Source organism: Megalobrama amblycephala, linkage group LG6, assembly GCF_018812025.1.
Source record: "Megalobrama amblycephala isolate DHTTF-2021 linkage group LG6, ASM1881202v1, whole genome shotgun sequence".
In the NCBI taxonomy this organism is placed as follows: domain Eukaryota; kingdom Metazoa; phylum Chordata; class Actinopteri; order Cypriniformes; family Xenocyprididae; genus Megalobrama; species Megalobrama amblycephala.
Window position 1 is genome coordinate 2,503,124 of NC_063049.1, and position 8,403 is coordinate 2,511,526.

The following is an 8,403-nucleotide window of genomic DNA, read 5'->3' on the forward strand; positions in this document are numbered from 1 at the left end:
TCGACGGCCGTTTATGAGCGCTATTTATTCATATTAAACATCATTCATTTAAAAAGTTAAACATTTTAAATACTTACAGTCTACACAACAGTCTCCGTGCTCACAGCGTCACAGACATTAATATTTTAACTATTTATAAAAGATGAATCATTGTCTGGCCATCTGGAATTTTGGTATGGAGATAAAGGTTATGATTATAATTTTTTTTGTAGTATTACACCACATCGTGTGTGTATATTAGCACCATTTGATGTTTTCTTATGGTATGAAATAGAGCGTTAGGACCCGGAAGCGCTGCCGCGTGACGTCAGACTTAACAACCGAATGTGAGACGATTGAATTTCATATTCAGTGTAATGCATCAGAACGAACTAAGAATATTGTTTGTAATCTAAATGTATTTGTTTTGACATAACTTTACTTAATTTTATAAAAGAATAAGACATTTGAGTGTCACTTGGATTCTGATGATGAAAAATGTTCATGTTTATACCCAGTCATTGCTGTACAAATAGGTCATACATGTTTTGACCATTGTAATGTGACAAACTGTTGTGTACATTATTGATTTGTTCGTTGTAAATGAAGAAACGAGAAGCCATCATCAGACTCTCTTCTTTTCTTTTACTTCTTTCCAGGAGTGTTACACAGGCATCATGCAGATAATAATAATAATTTTTGAATTAGGTGACCAGATTTGTGAAATGGAAACTGGGGACATTTCCTATTCGAGTGGTCAAAATATCACCAAAATCTCATTTGTTATTATCTATTTAAAAAACAGGGACAAAACATTTTTGAATGTTTTTGTTTTTAATTGTTGTGGGTTCCTTGGCTATTATTACATTAAAAATTATGATTTAGTTTCATTATTAGGATTTTTACTCTTTTAATACAATTCACCAAAAAAAAAAAAACTTTTACACGATTAATAGTAACCCCTGTAAAAGCAGTTCAAAACAATATGCCTGTTATAACATTAGTATGACTTTAAAAAAGCACATTACATTACAAAAATAAAACAACAAATATAAGATGATAAATATTTTACAGCATTTAACAAATATTTTATAACATTATTCATGTCACAGACACACCAGGCTCTGCACCCAGCCAATCACGTCGCACTCCCTCACCAGAGTACTGATCACACTCACCTGACACTCATCACCATCCCAATCAGCAGCACTATAAAAGACACTCACAGTCAGTCATTGATCGGTCTTGTTAACGCATACTAACCTGAATGCTTATCTTACGGACTACTTCCCTGTTCTCCAGTGTGTCTCTCTGATCCTCTGTGTTCTCCAGTCCTCCGTGAGTGTCTCTGTGTATCATCTGTGCAACGTCTGTCTGCCTTCATCGAACCTGGAGTGAAGATCAAGTCAAGTATCACGGTCTTGATATATCATCTGTCTCGAACTTCATCTACTTTCACTCACCTGCTCACTGCTCTGGTTGTCTCAATAAACATCGTAAACTGTACCTGTATCTCTGACCTCCTATGTATGTAACAATTGAATTTAATATTTTAATTTTCACAAGCTGTTTTTAGCTACTGTATACAGAAATTACAACTGTTTAACTTTTTAACGATTTTTAACTATTATTTTGCATGTTAGACTTATTTTAAACACAAAGTACATGTATTATTGTTATTTTTTATTATGCATATTTGAGTGTACCTTCACCACATGTGTAGAATTTCTGTGTTATGACTGCAGAACATTTGTGGACGTTAAAATTGTGCAAAACAATCTCGCACCCTGTTGAGGCCCAGTTATAAAACCTAGCCTACAAACAGTATTACTTTAATTTAACATGAATAGTATGAAAATAGTATGTTACTACCTTGAAACCAATAACAATGTTTATTTTGATATTTGATGATAATGGCACTTTGCTCTTGTCCAGATCCATTACGTTCCTCATGAAGTAAGGCAAGGCAATTTTATTTGTATAGCACATTTCATACACAATGGTAATTCAAAGTGCTTTACATAAAGAAGAATAATAAAAATAGAACATAAGGAATAGAAATCACAGTAAAAACAGAGAATTTTGCTATCTGGATGGATGAGCTAGGAAGTCTCAGGGAGTTGTTGTTGTTGTTGTTGTTGTTGTTGTTGTTGTTGTCCGTCAGAGTGGATCTAAACGGATCTATCCATCGGAGCAGATCTGAATGGATCTTCCTCACACAGGACTGCAACCTGTTAAGGCACTTCAAACTGATAAACAAAGTTTCAATCTCCCCTTTTGCCAAGACACCTCAAACTGCACCACACAGCCCTAATCCCCCTTCCGGAGATATCTTATCTATGCAACGCAGTTCAAATTTCCCCTTTGGAAAGTGTCCTGACTGTAATCCAGAGATATCTTAACCATGCACCACAGCTCAAATTTCCCCATGGTTTGTCCCCCAAAATTTTAACCTAATCACAAATGCTTTCTTCCTAATTCTCCCAGCTCTTTCAACCAGACAGCAATATTTAAAATGCATTAAAAGTCAGAAATAACAAGATGATACATAAAAGATATAAAATACATTAAAAATGAAATTAAAACAGGAAAAGAAATTAAAAGAATAAAAAGATAATACGTATAAAATAAAATGCAAACAGTTCGGACATAGCACAGTGCTCAATCAGCAAATGCATAGGTAAAAAGATGCGTTTTGAGCCTGGATTTGAAGTAGTGGCGCGCACGCGACCAAGTGTAGCTGCACAGCTCCCTCTGTTGGAGAACATGATCACTACACAATTTCTCCAGCAGACTGCTGTATGCTCGTCTGGCTTTTTGCAATGTATTTACGGGTTGTTTTGAACGAGCTATAAAACGATTGATACGACTGGTCTGCCCACTGCAATGGATACCGCTGAAGTCGTGTTCAACCACATCTTTAGATATCTTCAGAAATTCCAGAGGACATTGTATCTCGATTACCAACCCACACTCTTCCCCGGTCAGGGGAACCGTCGGATGTTCCAGCTGTCGACTACTGGTTCAGAGAGAACGAGAGGGTGTGGGACGCAGCACACCGTCAGCTACAGCGAGCTTTGCACAGACGCACCATGGCAACAGCACCCGAAAAAAAATGATCTGCATATTTTTTTACCAGCTGAACTTGATGTGCTCATGCAAGCTCACAGTGAGCATGAGCGCATTTTCTGAAAAAAAAAAAAAAAGCAGCACGGCTGAAGCCGCAAAAGAGAGAGTTGGCGTGGGAAAAAATAGCTGCTCGAGTCAATGCGTAAGTTTAAATTTTAATTACTGTTATTCACCTTATTTTCCGTGTCAACAAGGGTGGCAAAGAGTTGGTGACCAGCAACCCACATTTTTCAAAATATCTTATTTTGTGTTCAGCAGAAGAAAGAAATTCATTTATGTTTAAAACAACTTACTTGAGAGTGAGTAAATGATGAATTTTCATTTTTGGGTTATTCCTTTAATGTCAATACATTTATTATTGTTATTTTCCTACAGGTCCATCTGAACTGTTAATTTGATGTTATTATTTAAGTATTTGTGAAGTTGGGTTTGTAAACTTTGCGTGACACACACTCAAAAGAATAAATCACCGGAGAGAAGCAGCTCGTGAACAGTCGTCTGTTTACTCACTCACATGCTCAGCGCTGAGAAAAACAACACCAACTTGTTATTCAGCCAATCAGGAAACACAAAGATGAACACTGAAGTAAATCAAGCTTTTTGAACAAGAACACAAATTCCAGACTTTAACCCACTATCTCCCATTAATATAATTATATATATATTTAACCTTACATTTCTTCCCCCACCCACTTAAGAAACGTCCCCGTTTCTTTACAGTTACATCCATTGGAAAGGGCAAATAAGTGCTAAGGAAACAGAAACAAAGGAATGAGAAAAAAAAAGTAAAATGCAAGTCATACCATGTCCACAGGCATTTATACTTTTTACGTCAAAACATAGTCCTTCAAATACCTAGGTAATTTAACCTGACATCGACCTAGGCATGCAACCGGACCAGAGCTTGAACCCTGAATACGAGGAGGGCTAGCAGGTAGCGGGTCTCCCAGGAAAGGGGGAGGTCCAGGAGCAAGTGGTGTCTGTGGAAGGATGGAGTCCTTAAATGTTCCCTTAGAAGTGCACAGGGCAATTTGTGGCAGTTTGAAAGGTAAGGCACCTGATAGAGCAGTCAAGGATGGGGAAAGAGTTGAGGGGGTATTTTGTTTCTTTTTTGACAATTTGACATTTGTCTGATTTGTCTAACAGATAATGTATTCTATAAGTGACACCCACATCATCCTCTGACTCCAAACAGTCCACTATTTCAAACGGCCCTTTCCAGTGAGGAGCAAGTTTCTGCCTATTTGTGGTAGGGTCGTGCAGCCACACAAGGTCTCCCCGTTGATAAGGGGTAAACTTCAGTCCCTTATCATAGTGTCGCTTTTGTTGATGATATGCATGTTCCCTGTTTTGGGTTGCAGCAGTGAATATATCTTGAAGCTTACACATCAGGTCTGCAGCATAATCTGCTGGTGAATTAGATGGAGAACGTGGTACACAATTCGGTAACAGTAGGTTAGTCGGCAATCTGGCTTCTCTATCATGGGTAAGGAAAAAGGGAGTAAAGCCAGTCGATGAATGGGGACTAGTATTGTACGCTAAAGCCACCTGGCTAAGATAATCATCCCATTCCCCTTGTTGTTGCTGCAGGACCTTGGCCAACTGATCAATGAGGGTTCTATTGAAACGTTCAACCATACCATCACCTTGTGGATGGTATGAGCTGGTTCTGGTCTTATGAACACCCAACATTTGACAGAGATGTTTAACAAGGTCTGACTCAAATTGCCGCCCTTGGTCTGTATGTAAGACCTCTGGAATGCCATGCTCGCAGACAAAATTCTCAAAAAGACACTTAGCCACTGTAGCCTTCTGGTCTTGAATAGCATACAGGTTAACTTATTGGGAAAAATAGTCCTGAACAACAAGAACGTACCTGTTTCCTCGACTTGTAACAGGAAGTTCCAGTATATCTGCAGCTACTTTCTGAAGCGGTGCTGTCGCTGCCACGGTCTTCATGGGTGCTTTATGACCAGGGATTGGAGTGCGCCTGGGACCGCGGGTCTAAACCAAAAGGTATTTTTGGAGGACATTTAAATATCTGAAGTGTGTCATCAAAACATGAACAAATTGAAAATCTGCTTTTGGACTCAAATCTAGATTTCTTGTGTTTGTCTGAAACGTGGTTAAGTAAAACTTCTCCTAGCGCTGCTTTGGCAATGCCTGGGTATAAACATTATAGACAGGATAGGAAAATTGGTAGAGGAGGAGGGGTTCTTATTTGATTATTTGACAAGCAAACAAGTCCATCTTGAGTGTTCTAACGAACTTGAATGTATTGCTGTTTTAATTACACTATCTCCGCAAATGTCTTTTATTATAGTTGCAGTGTATAGACCGCCTTCATCTGATATTTCATTCTATGATCATTTTAAAAACCTCTTTAAAGAAGTGGATATACGTAAAGAGTGTATTGTTATGGGGGATTTCAATATTAACTGGTCTGATAAAAAGGCCAAAAAGAAACTGAAGGAGATAACTAAATTGTATGATTTTATACAAATGATAGAGACCCCCACACGTGTCACAGCTACTTCACGAACTTTAATAGATCTTATCTTTACTAATAAACCAGATAGAATTACTAAAACTTTTAACTTTTTAACTGGATTATCAAATCATAATTTAACTCTCATATCTAGGAAGTTAAAAATAGGTTTGTTTATCATGAAACCACACAGAATGAACAGAATTGTTCTTTTAGAATACCAAAAAAGGATATGAGTGCTTTCGAGAAGAGCTTGGACAGATTGACTGGGTATCCCTTTCATCTACTGAAGACTTGGAAACAGGGCATAAAATGTTTATAGAGGAGATAAAAAATATAAAAAATAAATATATAAAATTAGTTAGAAATAGGCATAGAAAGAATAACCTACCATGGATTTCAGAAGAGGTATGGATGCTTGTGAAAAAGTGTGATAATGTTCCAAAAAAAGCTATAAAATCTGGTTTACGACAGGATCGACTTATGTTTAATAGCTTAAGAAATAAGGTGGTTAAGACACTACGGCAGGCTAAGGCACAATATTTTATTAATATTTTAAATGAGGCTAAAGGAAATGGCAAAAAAGTGTGGCAAACAATTAATCAATTGATAAAGAAAGAATCTAAATCATGTATTAAATGTTCAGAATTAAATCATGAAGGAAGAATATTTAATAAACCTGATGAAATTGTCGATACTTTTAATAATTATTTTGTTGACTCAGTTCAAAGATTGACTGATAAATTTGGTACCAGATATAGAGAACTTAACTCTGTTAATTCAGCTGAACCTGCTTTTGATTTAACAACAGTATCAGAAAATAAGATTCAGAATGTTATAAAAACCTTAAAAAATTCATACGCTAAAGATATAGATGGTTTAACTTTTAATTTTTTTTTTAAATAACTGAACATTTTTTAGTACCAATCACACACCTTGTGAACTTATCGATTAAGCAATCTGTTTTTCTAAATTGCTGGAAAATTGGGATAGTTACCCTAGTCTTCAAAGCAGATGATCCACTAAATGTAGCAAATTATAGGCCAATCTCAATTTTGTCAGCTGTATCAAAAATAACAGAAAGAGTAGTAACTGAGCAATTTGTAAATTTTTTAGACACACAAAATAATTTATTGTGCCCCATGCAATTCGGGTTTCGTAAATGGCACTTTGCGGAAACTGCTGTATGTTATTTCATTGAGCAAGTGCGATTAAAATTAGATAAGGGTGGGGTTGTGGGTGCGGTGTTTCTCGATTTGCAAAAAGCATTTGACACGTTAAACCATAATATTTTATTATCTAAATTAACTCACTTTCAAAATGGATTGAGTCTTATCTTATATCAAGGAAACAATGCACCCGGATTAAAACACGTATATATTCAACAAGACACTGTTCAACAGGGGTACCTCAGGGGTCCATACGAGGACCTTTACTTTTTAGTCTGTACTTGAATGATCTTCCAGATGTTTGTCCTGATGCATTTATTCAAATGTACGCAGACGATACTGTGATTTATGTACATGCTAAAACAAATGAACAGGTATCACAAAAATTATCTGCTGCCATGACCAAAATCTCAGACTGGTTTAATCAGTGTTGTTTATCGTTAAATGTCCAGAAAACTGCTTGTATGTATTTTAAGATTAGAAAGATGGAGGAGGTTGTACCAGATATATTGGTAAATGGTGAAAGATTACAGATTGTATCGGAATTTAAATACCTTGGAGTTATTTTAGACACTTAACATTTGAAAAGCATGTTAAAAAAATAGTTCGTACAGTTACACCCCAACTTTTAAATTTATACGGAGTCAACTTTCAGCAGAAGCTGCAAGAATCTTTCTGCACTCTTTTATCTTTTCTCATTTCTCTTATTGCATTACTTCATGGTCCCAAGCTGGAAAATCTACTCTTAGAACTTTACATAGTTTATACAAACGTGCTATAAAAGTCTTTGATAAGAAACTTGACAGACATCATCATTGTCTTATAATTCAAAAACATAATCTTTTTACCTTTAAAAACTTTGTAATATTTCACAATTGTAGTTGAATGTATAAAATTGTGAATGATCTTGCACCTCCACCTTTAAGTCCATAACCCCACAAATCTACGCTCAGGTTAGTAACGGACTGAAGTACAGTTTAGGTGGAGCAGTGGGGCACACAAACTGATATTTTACACACATTGGCATTAGTTATGTATACTTAGACTGAGTAGGCTAATAATGTTTTTTTTTTCCTTTTAGAGCAACAGAGACCAATCTAAACAGGGTGAGCCTCACCCACTGATTATGGTGAGATTATTCTAACTAAGTGTCTGTGGGTAAACTCTGTGTGATTATGTAAAGCTAAATTGGTCAGCCTGATTTTATGGTAATGGTCATGGCCTCTGGTCAAAAGTAATCTTACCTTAATTCAGTGTGTTCAGATCGATGGGGACTAAATAAACATATTCTAGAATGAGCAAAGTGGGTACAGCCTCTAGAATATTAGTCATCGCCTCTGTCTAATGACCAAGACTGACAAGTTTGTGAGTATGAGATCGTACGCCTGGCTGGTGTGAGACTCAAAGCGTTAAAGGAATCCGAATGAACGAGTACAATAAGAGTAAAGAGTTAAATAGAATAAAATCAAATGTCTAGATAAATTATCATATAAATGGTCAATAATCAGTTGACATTCTAAAGTAAATTCGAGGTCATAATAAAATGGAGTCAGATAAAAGTTTACTTGGAATTAAACTACTTTGCCACACTGAAAAGGCTGAACCCGCAAGAAACCTTCCCCGTCCAGTGGGAAACAG